The sequence below is a fragment of the Neofelis nebulosa genome, chromosome 6, assembly GCF_028018385.1.
Source record: "Neofelis nebulosa isolate mNeoNeb1 chromosome 6, mNeoNeb1.pri, whole genome shotgun sequence".
Lineage (NCBI taxonomy): Eukaryota > Metazoa > Chordata > Mammalia > Carnivora > Felidae > Neofelis > Neofelis nebulosa.
This window is the reverse complement of record NC_080787.1, coordinates 95581146-95594464: the sequence shown is the minus strand read 5'-3', so window position 1 is coordinate 95594464 and position 13319 is coordinate 95581146.

Below are 13319 nucleotides of genomic sequence, written 5' to 3'. Positions count from 1 at the left end.
AATCAGAAAGGCCCAAGGGTAAATCGACAAGTACTAGTCAGCCCCATCATTGTCTCTCACTACATAGACAAATGGATGGCATAAGCTGGTGCTCTTATGTCCCTTCCATTCCATGAAGTATGGAAGGAATCCAGTAGTTCTTCCATGTGTGGTGATGATACTGGCTTCATTGTAGATTGTGGATGGTGGCAGAGTGCAGAGTCAGAAAGAAGATTATGGATTTCCCCATTGTTTTCAGTTAGCTATTGCCACACTTAAAAAAAATACAATAACCAAAAACAACACTGTATTATTTTTACAATCCTGTAGGTTGGAATTACTTATGCATCTGTAGTCATCTGACCAGCTCTACTGGGACTGAAGGGCTCAAGATGTTATCAGGGTGCCTGAGTGGCATCTGACTCTTGGTTTGGACTCAGGTCATGATCTCACAGTTCACGAGATTGAGCCCTCAGGTTGAGCTCTACGCTGACATCACAGAGCCTGCTTAGGATTCTATCTCCCTCTCTCTCTGCCTCTCCCCTGCTTGTGCTCTCTCTCTGTCTCAAAATGAATAAATGTTAAAAAAAAAAAAAAAGATGTTCTCATTTACATGCCTAAAAATGGGTACTGGCTATAGACTGGGTACCTTAATTCTCTCCTACAATACTTCTCATTTTGTAGTAGGTTAGGCTGGACTTCCTCACAGCATAGTGATCTCAGGATTTCAAGAAAGAAACAAAATAAGATCTGAATTTTGTATACAATACAGTTAAAAAGAGATTCCAGAAGAAATGCAGATTATGTTTTAATCATGAAACTTTCTTCCAATGATTACATTGTTCCCAAGTGCAATACCTGCTTGTTGACTTTCACTGAAATAATTATTTCTCTGCAGTGAATTAAGTTCAGGGGAGAGTAGGGCTTATAGTGCTTGAAACTCATTTTTTTAAACATTTTTTTTCTATTTTATCCCCCCCCCCCCCACAATCACCTCCTCTCGGGAACCTATCAGTTTGTCTTCTGTATTTAAGAGTCTGCATGTTTTGTTTTTTTTTTTTCCAGGGCGCCTGGGTGGGTCAGTTGGTTAAGTGCCAGACTTCAGCTGAGGTCATGACCTCGCGGTTCAAGAGTTCCAGCCCCACATCAGCTCTATGCTGACAGCCTGGATCCTGATTTCAGGGAGCCTGTGTCTCCCTTTCTATGCCCCTCCCTGCTCATGCTCTGTCTCTCTCTCTTAAAAATAAAATAAATGTTAAGAATTTAAAAAAAAAAAAAAAGGGTCTGCTTTCTTGTTTCTTTTTTTTCCTTTGTTCATTTGTTTTGTTTCTTAAATTTCACATGAGTAAAATCATATATTATTTGTCTTTCTTTGACTGACTTTTTTCACTTAGCATTATACCCTCTAGGTTCATCCATGTTATTAGAAATGGCAAGATGTCATTCTTTTTCATAGTTGAGTAATTTTCTTTATATTTTATATCCTTGGGCACAGAATTTGAAAGGACCTGACACCAGAATATCAAGTCAGATTACGAGTAGCCTTTATAGAGCCCATATATCCCCGGCAACTACGATATACAATTTTCTTCATGTTTGCCTATTGGTCTAGCTGATTTTTACAGTATATTTAACCACAATGTCAGTGGTATTGGTGATCAACTAAGTTAAGAGCATTGCATAAGTGAAGAAACAGGGGAAGAGCTGACAATGTAAAGGAAAGTTGAAAGGGGTTGATGGTTAATGTTTAGTTCATAACCCACCAACTGGCCCTGTTCTCATTTCTCTTTTCCATATTGCCTTACATCTATAATTAGGTGTGTATTACTCAAGACCTCTGCCCTGTTGCCTAGGGTGCCTTAGTCAAGGTGTCTGACAAGGCTGAGCATCAGTAACATAACACATTTACAGATGTATTTGTGAGAAAAGACTGCTCATCATATAAAGTGTGCCATTTTTTTAAAAAATGACATTTTGGAAGTTCTGTTAATTAGCAAGGGATATTGCTATCATTCACTCTGATAGATTCAAGGAGTTCATGCTATCTAACACCATATTCAAAGTTTCAAAACATTTGATTTCCTGAGGTTAGATATTTGCCTATGATAGAATTGTTATTATGAAAAATATGTCTCAAAACTCAATGGAGTTCAACTGTTATGCTTGCTCAATAAAAACAAATTAATATAATTAATAAGATTTTAAATGAAGAAATAACATTAAATAAGTACATAGCAGGGACAAAAATGTCTTTCTAGCCAATCACTTGTACACTTACATTAAAATGTACATTCTTCCATCACTTTAATAGTTATTGTCATCTTAGACTTACCTTACCAACTCTGTATTAAATTTTGCACTTACAGAAAATCACTTTTCACACTTAATGTTGATTTGAAAGTCACATTGTGTCTTTATGGTCACAAGATAGAATCCATAGCAGAAAAGAACAATTTTAAAAATTCATGAATGGTTTCTACTTTCTCAAAGTTAATTGCTTAAGCAGAAGGTTTAATCTTTATTACAGATTGTTCAGTAATTGAAAGCTGTTTGTATTTCACACCAGAGAGGTCAGGTTTATGTTCACAGTAACACCTCAGATTAAGGAATAGACCTCAACTAAAACAAGGATTAATCTGGAAAATAGAAATTTATTCAAAAGCACTGCTTGTGATTTTTTTTTTCCTTCAGGTGAACCTTAGCCCTTAAAAAACAAACAATGGCTACTACAATGTTTGCCAGAAGATAAACCCTTCCAAGCCACCACCCCACTGCTCTGCATTACACACACACACACACACACACACACACACATACTTACACCCTACTAATTTCCCCAGGGTTGCTCTGATATAAAAGCAATTTTCTTCCTTTTCCCTCGTGAAGTTTGTGTTTTCAAACTGCTGTGAAACCATGCATTTAGTATAGCTCTTCATTTCTTTTTCAATTACCTAAAAGAAATATCCATCTTTTAAGTGCATTTAGGAATGTATCATCATAGTTTTAATTGGATAGCCATTCTTATATTGACTCTGCTTCTTATACTTATCATTTTAATTGATAAGCCAATATATTTACATTGAATTTACATTTCCAAACACTGGCCTGTTTCATATCTATAGCAATTTTACTTATTTTTACTTGAATGTTATTTGTTTATGCTTAGATTCCAAATTTAATGTAGTATTTACAATAAATGCTGGTGATAATATTTTGTCAATAAATCCTCCTTTTAATCACATTATGTACACTAACAGTAAATATGACTAACATTTACTACATAATGTACATTTGTTGTGTAAGAAAATACTCTGGGTACTTTTTATGCTTTGTGTAGGAAAATGTTTCAATAATCACATTAAGAGTTTATATATTGCAATATTATATTTAAATAGTTGTATGTCCTGTACATCCTGATCCTAGATGATAATTCCAAAGTATATATTAGTAGTTTAAAAACAAAGTATAATTTCACTCATATTATTGGAAGGTGGATCTTGGTTGCAAATAATGTCTTACATGTAAAGAGTAATGTAAAGAGTAATAAATACTTGTATTTAATTTATTATTTCTTAAATCAAATAGACTAAAATCTGTCATTTAAAGTATGAACTTCGTTTTTATATGAAAAAATAAGCAAATCTTTACTATGATAATAATGATAGCTAGTATACTGTGTTAACTATATTTACTATGCCAAGAACTTATATATATATTGTGTATATATATATATATATATATATAATTTAATTATAAAAATTAAGTAATTTTTATCATTATATAGATTAGGAAAATCAGATATGAGACCACTAAATAACTCAATTAAATTCAGATCACAATGGAGCCAAGTTTGGACCCAGACTTCTGTCTATCACAAAATCTGCTCCTAACCACTAGGCCTATAGAAAAATCAATTCTGTCCTTCCCACAGCACATACCCAAATGCTTTACTACACTAAGACTTAAAATAAAATAGCTAAATATATGCAGACCACAAAACTCCGCTAAAACATATGTTAAAACATTAGTGGGATTTGTTTGCAGGACACAAAATTTTGAATGATCTCCATCCACTTTGATGGTTATGAAAGTGCGGTTCAGGATCAACTACATACAAATCATTTGATTTTTTTTTGTTTGTTTTTTTTTTTGTTTTTTTCAATTCAGGCTCCTGACACACATTATATCAATTGACCTCAAATTATGAAGTAATAGGTCCAGAAATTTACAATTTAATAAATTTCCTACATAATTTTCATGCAGACAAATATTTGGGAAAACTGCTCTCTTTTTTTTAATGTTTTGCATTCTTTAAAATCCTATAAAGGCTATATACCTATTTTAATCTGAGTAAAAAATACAAAATGTCTTTTGTTGAATTCTACTACCCTAGGATGTTATTTTACCTCACTCTACATTTATTTCTCCATTTCATCCTTCTAAATTAAATGAGTAAATAAATATTTTTCTAAATTTCATTTTTCCAACATCATTTTTATTTGCTCTAAAATAAAGTTGAAATCAATTTTTTTTCAGTTTTTGTTATGACTCTCCTTGCTCTGTACCCCTGATTTATTATCTCCAGTTGTTTGAGATGAATATGAATGTGTTAGGCAGTAAAAGATTGTTGCATGAGCTCCTATTCAAGGGTATCAAAATATAGCTCCAGAGAGATTCTAAACACTACCCTCTGTTATTGATGGAAGTGGAAGAGATAAGTTTGGAGCTATCAAATTTTGGGATTTGGAGTCATGTTCAAACTCATGTTAGCCATCATTTGAGTTATCTGAGCTAGTAGGATGCAATCCTTTATCTTTCAAATACTCAAGGTCATTAATCTTTACGCACAATTTCTAACCCATAATCAGACGACTAGGAATTGAAATTAAAATACTTCTTCCTTTTGACCATTATTTCTTACTTAAAATTTTGCAGTATTATGCTGTTTCCCTCATTCAACTCTATATAATGTTCTTGGTAAAAAATTATCTTTCATGAATATCAAGCTATTCATTCCACTTAGGAAACATAGCAAAAGAATCTAATATGAAGGGTCAAAGTACTAGAGGAAGTATCAAAGGTGAAACATGAACAATGAAGATGAATTCTCCAGGCAGACAAAAATACTTTTAAAGAAACTGAAATAAGAGATTGTACAGTGTAATCTAAAATATGTTCAGACAGCAGGGGGCTCAGCTTGCCATGGATGGAGAGAAACAATGGGATGGTTGAAAGATGCAATTTAAATACTACTGAGAGATAAAGACAGTTAAACAGGGGTAATACATAAATCTATAGGTCATTTTTAAGAGGTTTGTCATGTGGAGTCAAAGGAAAAGCATTAAATTCGGGAGCTGGAGTGTTCAAATTAGCATTTAGAAGAACCACTCTAGTTCAATGGCCAATTAGTCCAGTCAGGCTGCTATAACAGAACACATGCACTGGGTAGGTTATGAACAAGAGAAGTTTATTTCTCACAATTCTGAAAACTGGCCAGTCCAAGATTAAGGTGCTGACAGGTTCAGTATTTGATGAGCACTTGCTTCCTGTGTCATAAAGGCTGTTTTCTCTCCATAAGCTATAACCTCACATGGTGGAAAGAACAAAGAAATTCTTTTGTAAGGGCACTATCTCCATTCATGAGGGCTCCATCCACATGACCTAATCACCTCCCAAAGGCCATACCTCAAAATATGATCATTTGGAGAAGTTGGGTTTTAAGATATAAATTTGGGGGGGGGGGATATACAAATATATAGTCTAGAGCAAACAGTTATAGGAATCTTTGGACCGAGATTTAGACTTGATATTCTCTTCTCCAAGGCATGTTTATTTCTTCACTTCTTTGTTTTTGTTTTTTTTTATTGAATAAAAAAATATTTCTTTGTACAGGCACTGAATAAGTCTCTCAAAATTTCCTAAGATAGCAATCACTCATGTTATTTTGTTCTAGTAATTTTTATTATGATATAATTTAGATGCCATGTAATACATAGATTTTGACAGTTTTCTTGAGGTATAATTGACATACAATGCAATGCACATGTTTAAAATGTACAACTTGTCAAGTTTTGATATTTGTAAACACTTGGTGACACATCAGTTCAAACAAAATAGTGAACATACCCATCACCTCCCAAACAATGTGGTGTAAGAGTATAAAGAGCAGTCATCTTGGGTTCTGTTCCTGATCTTGGGGGGGGGTATTGTCTTTCATCACAAAACATGATATTAGCTATTAGTGTTACAGACAACCTTTACCAAGTTGGCTAACTTTCCTTCTATTTCCTGTTTGGTGAGAGTTATTTTTTATCAGGAATGGATGTTGGAACAAATTTTCAATTTCACTTATTTTCCCCACTGGGAAAATATTGTTCATTTATTTTTCAATATTTTAAACATTTACTATGTTCTTTCTTTTACATTGTGTTTTCGTCTTATTTCCCTTTTCTTATTTCTTAAGGTGGAAACCATGGTCACTGATTTGAGATGTTATTTCTTTCTAAAAGGCATTTTGGTGGCACCTGGGTAGCTCAGTCAGTTAAGCATCTGACTCTTGATTTTGGTTCAGGTCATGATCTCAAAGTTGTGAGGTCAAGCCCCGGTCCCAACTCCTCACTGGGCCTGGAGCCTACTTAAGATTCTCTCTCCTTCTTCCTCTGCTTCTCTCCCCATCTTGCCCTCTCCCACTCTCATTCTGAAAAAAAATTATGTTTAAAAATATGTTTAAAAAATAAATAAAAAGGCATTTTGCATTATGAGTTTCCTTTTAGGCTCTGCTATAACCACCTCACAAATGTTGACATATTGTGTTTCCTTTTCATTCAATACTAAATATTTTAAATTTATCTTTTGATTTCTTCTTGGATTCATAAATTATTTAGAAGCATGGTATTTTTCCAAAATATTATCATATTTGGCTAAAAATTGCATTCTTGATTTTTAATTCAGTTCCATTGTGGGAAAAGAATGTATTTTGTTTTATTTAAACACATTTCAATTTAATGATACTGGTTTATGGTCCAGGATATGGTCCACTTGGTAAATATGTTTCTAGAATCACAACATTAGAGTAGTTTCATTACTTTTCTCCTCTCCAAGATTTGGCATTATTCATGTCATGCATTTTACTTCTACATATGTTTTATGCTTTGAAATACATTTTTATTATTTTTGTTTTGGTCAATTATCATTTAAAGATATTAAATAATAATAAGTATTTATATTTACTCATGTAGTTCCCATTTTCAGTGTTCTTTATTGTCTTTTGTAGAACTAGCCTTCCTCTGCTATTATTTTTTCTTTCTTTCAAAGGACTCTAAGATTTCCTGTAATGAATGTCTCTCTTTGTCTGTATAAGGCATTATTTGTTTATTTTTTATTTTTGAAAGATATTTCACTTTCAACGTAGACAAAAAATTCTACGTTGGCAGTTACTTCCATTATTACTTTAAAGATGCTGCTCCAATATTTTCTATCTAGCATTACTTCTGAAGAGAAGTCAGCTATAGTCCTTACTTTTTTGTTGTTGTTGTTGTTATCCTTTTTCTTTTACTGTTTTAAAGATTTCTCTCTATCACTAATTTTAAGCAAATTGATTATATGCTTGTTGGTGTAATTATTTTCATATCTCTTGCTTTTTCAGTTCTTTTAACTACTTGAATAATAGTTTTCACTAAATTTGGATAATTCAGCCTTTATTTCTTCAAATAATTTTGGTCCTCTTTCTTCAGGGACACTACTCACATATACAATCAGCAAGTCAAAGTTGTCTCTCAGATCGTCAGTAGTTGTTTTTTCAAGTGATTTCCCTCTTTGTATTTTATTTTGGAAACTTTATTTTGCTATATTTCAAGTACACTAAACTTTTTTTTGAAATGTGTAATTTTTAATGTGGTTCCATCCAGTATATTTTATTTTTTAACTCAAACATTGTCATTTTTATCTCTAGAATATCTTAAGATCTTCAACCTTTCTTCTAGTTTCTTTAACATATGGAGTATAGTCATAAAATGTTTTAAATGCCTTTTATGATGTTTTCATCATGTGTGTCATTTGTGGGTCCATTTCTATAAGTGAGTTCTCTTCTCACTTGGGTGCTTCCTGCTGCTTCTTTACATACCTGCTAATTTTTATTAGATGCTAGACAAATTGTACCTTTTTAGACGTTGAATATTTCTTGTGTTCCTATAAATGCTCTTGAGATTTTTTCTGGGACATCGAAGTTATTTGAAAATCATTGGATCTTTTGAATGAGAATATCTTACTCTTCATCTTCATTAACTATAAATTACTTTTCATTGCTATCAAAGTTTAGAAAAGCATACAGTATATAGTATTTTGTGTCTAGTTTCTTTTGTTTGTTATGCTTTTAAGTTTCAATTATGTTTTTGTACATATTGGTAGGTTTTTTTTTATTGCTTTGTAATCCATTGTATGAATATAAAACACCTTGTCTAGCCATTCGCCTACTGATGGATATATGAGTTCTTTCTGGTTGTGGACTATTCTGAAGAAAGCTGCTACAAACATCTTACCCACAAATTTATTTGAATGTATACTTTATACTTTGATTTCTTTATATCAATGTGTGGAATTACTGCCTCATAGGGTAGACGTATGTTTAAATATTTAAGAAATTGCCAAATACTTTACTAAAGTAGTGACAGTCCTACCAGCAAATACTGTGTAAATTTCTCCAAATACCCCACTACCATTTGCTTTCATCAGAATTTAAGTTTTTTATTTGTAGCCATTTTTGTGAGTAAGATGTAGTAAACATTTAATTTCTGGAGGAAGCTGGACACCTTTCATCTCTTTATTTAGTCATTTTTATATTTTTATTTATGATGTATTTCATACTTTGCTTATTTTTTATTTAGCTATTTTGTATTATTTTATTGATTTTTTGAAGCTTCTTATATATTCTGCACACAAGAACTTGAATTAAATATCACGGTTGTGCATATTTTCTCATATTCAATAGCTGGTCTTCCCAAATTTCAGTGGTGTCTTTCTAAAAGCAGAAAACTTTAATTTCAATGAAGTCTTATGAAGCCATATTTTATATTTAATTACATTATGCATGTTCTCTGTAAAAACTCAAACATAATTTCATATAATTTCTTAGAATCTTCATAGTTTCAGATTTAATGGTTTGGTCTCTGGTCAATCTTCAGTTAATTGTTGGGTACAGAGTGAGTTAAGGATTGATAAATTTTTTACATGGATTTCTAGTGATTCCAACATCATTTCCTGAAAAGAAATTCTTTCTACTGATCAAATCAACTTAGCAAATTGGTCAAAACATCAACTGTAGATTTACTTAAGGACTCTTGATTCTGTTTAATTGTTCCATTTATCTTCATGCCAAACTCACATTCTCTTGATTACATCTAGTTTTATAGTACATCTTAAGATTAAGTAATGTATGTCCTCCAATTTTCACATGAAATTGTTCATAAAATTCTTGTATCACCTTTATTCTGTAAAAATTTTAGTAATGTGTTTCAATCATGGTATTTATCATTTGTATTTTTTGTTTTCTTGCTAGGGTTTAATTGATATTTTTAACTTTTTCAAAGAACTGTCTCTTGGATTTTAAATATTTTCTTTTTTTAAGTTTATTTATTTTGAGAGAAAGAGAGAGAGAGAGAGGCAGTCAGAGAGAGAAGGAGAGAGAGAATCCCAAGAAGGCTCCACATTGTCAGCATAGAGCCCGATGTGGGGCTGGAGCTTACAAACCATGAGATCATGACCTGAGCCGAAATAAATAGTTGGATGCTTAACCAACTGAGCCACCCAGGTGCCCCTAAATATTTTCTTAATGATTATTTTTATATCATTGATTCCAATGGTACCTGTATTATTTTTGTATTTATTTTAGATATTATTTGCTCATTTTTGAGCTTCTTAATGTGAATACTTAGATCATTGGTTTTAAGTATTTCTTCTCTAATATCAATATTTAAACATATAATCTTCCACATAAAGATTTACTTAGCAGGGGCGCCTAGGTGGCTCTGTCGGTTGAGCATCTGACTCGATTTCGGCTCATGATTTCACGGTTCATGAAATCTGCACTGTTAGTACTGAGCCTACTTGGGATTCTCTCCCTCCCTGTCTCTGCTCTCCCCCACTTTTTCTCTCTCTCCCTCTCTGTCTCTGTCTCTCTCTCTCAAAGTAAATAAACTGTTTTAAAAAGATGTATTTAGCTTTATTCCACAAGCTTTGATATTTTGTTTTTGTTTTCTTTGAGCATAAAATATATTCTAAATTCTTTTATGATTTTTTTCATTGATTTATGGGTTATTTATGTGTGTAAATTCGCAATCATTTTCAGATTTTGTAGATTTTTGGGCATTTATTTTTAATGGATACTCTTCATTTCTAATGTAATACCCTTGTGGCCAGAGATTACCTTTTCATTTTATTGAAACATTTTTAAGATCCAGTATATGATCTATTTTAGTGAGTGTTCCATATGTACATTAAAAATAATAGGTATTTTGTAACTTTTGCAGGTAGTGTTTTCTAACAGTTGGTTAGGTCAAATGGATAGATAATGTTTATATTTACTGTGTCTCTATTGTCTATTTATTCTATCAGTTAACAGAAAGGGGCATTGAAATAAAGATTTGAACTGTGACTAATATGATTTTTTTGAACGCTTTATTTTTAACTGTGATTATTGATTGAATTTGTCTGTTTCTCCCCTTAGTTCTAAGAATACTTTGCTCTGTTATTGAGTGCATGCACATTTAATATTGCATTTTCTGAATGTATTCATCCTTTTAGCATTATAACATCCCTCTTTTCTTTAGTAGCACCCCTGTTTTGAATTCTACTCCTTCTGATAATGATATAGTCATCAATTCTTTAATATCATGTATTACATAGGCAATATATAATACATATATTTGAAATATATACATTATATTATTATGTATTTTATTTTCATCTCTATTTCAACCTGCCTTTTATTTATCGTGGGTCACTTATCAAAATAATACCCTTGGGATTTGCTCTTACATGTTATGATGATTTCTGTTAAATGGAAGAGTTGTCCATTTTGTATTACGATACCCATCTCCTGAAAGTTCCTGAGTTCTAGTAGACACGTGCAGTTTCAAGCCACAGTACAAGTATTACAAGAATCTATCAAATCACTAAGTAATAGAAACAAATCACCATTCCAAATGAAATCTGAAGTGTATCTTTTAGAATCAAAATAGGAAGGATGTTTTTGGGCATCAACTAATTTCTTTGTGCTAGTCTTAAGAAACAGCTTTCTTCCACATAGTAATACACTTTCTTATTAAATGTCCCAATATAACTGATCACTTGACACCTTTGCACATATACAATATGGCTTACACAATCATGTGTATTTAATAAAATCTATTTTCCGGTTTATAAATTTTCAATATTAAATAAAGCAAAAAGTCAGAAAGCATTTTCCAATGTGTATGAATTGTTAACATGCTAATAGTTAATTTTTAATGAGCATGTAAGAGATTTAAACCAACTAAAAAGCAAAATATTTTGTGGCATGTCAACTAGGTGACAATTTCTTTCACACATATAATGCTGGTGATGCATGACAACCACAATATTTAATATTAGGATTTTATCAATAAGCCATTCTGTTTTATTTTCCAATAAATCCATCATTAATTTAGGCAGCTGATTTCATTAGTGTCTTAGCAATAGTACAATGTGAATATCATTATATCTTTTTAATATTTTTATATAAGCAATATTAGTTTAAATAATGCTTTTTAAATTATTTGTTAAATCATTTAAGATTACTTGATAGGTCAGATGATTTAAATCTAATGACTGTTGCCTGATCCAATCAGTCCATTAAGTCAAAACAATTGAGAAATATTGTATATGTAAGCATGACGGTAGCCATTGAAAAAGTTAAGAACTTGGAACTTATGAATAAAGATACCTTCTGACAGGGAAACCAGACTGGAACTATATAACTAAAAAGGTGTTTTTCCTTGAAGGAGAAAGTAAGTACAAGAGGAAGGAGTCTTAGTCAACCTGAAGCATGGAAAAAGGAAATTTCCAGTTAAAATAAAATACATGTGCCTCCAGAATTCTCCCAGGAGATAAAGTAGGGTTCACTAGTAGGAGAGATCGTTCCCTTCTCAGGCAGGCTCACAGAGGATCCTTGATGAAGTTTCAGGAAAAAGGTAACTTGATGCTCCCAGCTTAAAGTCATAAAACTCACCAGCTATAATCTGGGTTTCATCTCACTAGCAAGTCTTGTATCACTTCTGAAAATAATTATTGATTTCCCATTTCCTTCCCACTTCTCAACTTTCTTAAGAATAGAGAATACCTATAAACCAATATGCATCTATAGAACGTTTCAATTACACTTATTATTTTTCATTCAGATTAAAACATAAACATATTGTGATTTTTGGGTCATGCTAATTGGCACAATCTGAATCCACAACTAGAAAAGACATGGCTGCCAGAGATGGGATGCTACAGTTGAGAACCAGATACAGTATGTCAGACTAGCAGTACTTAATGTCAGGGGTTCTCTGCAACTGAGATTGAGAGAGGTGGTGGAAGAGATCCAAGATAGGTGTATTAGGTACAATAAAAGAAGGCAGGTTGACAAATCAGGCAAACCAAAGCTAGATGCAAAACCTAAAGTGAAAGTAATATGTAATTATATACTAGAGTCTAAGTCTCAATAAATTAACATGGGAGAAAATTTCCTTTCTTATTCTAGAGTTTCACAATAAAGTACCCACAGGTTACATGCCACTTCTCACATATAAATTTAAAATAAATGAAATTAAATGTTCTGTTTATTAGTTGGACATTTCAATGTTCAATAACTACATGTGGCTAGTGACTACTTTATCACACAGTACAAGTCTAGAGCGTTTCCTTCATCACAGAGCCTTCTACTGCTCAGTGCTACTCTATAGCAATGGCCTCAAACATTTGTAAATAGTGTAACAACTTGCATTTATACGGATAAATCATCTGACTTAAAGGTACACCTTCCAAAAAGACTAACAACTCTTAATACAAATTAAAAAAAAAACATGTATTTTCTTAAGCTGTGACTATGTTTTTTTTTTATTTTTATTTCATTTTATTTTATTTTTTGAGAGAAAGGAACGCAGGGGAGGGGCAGAGAGGAAGACAGAAAATCCAAAGCAGGCCTTGCACTAACGCCGAGACCAAAGTGGGGCTCAAACTCATGAACCATGAGATCATGACCTGAGCCAAAGTCGAATGTTCAACTGGCTGAGCCACCCAGGTGTCCCAGCTTATGACTACATTTTTAACTGTGATGAAAACAT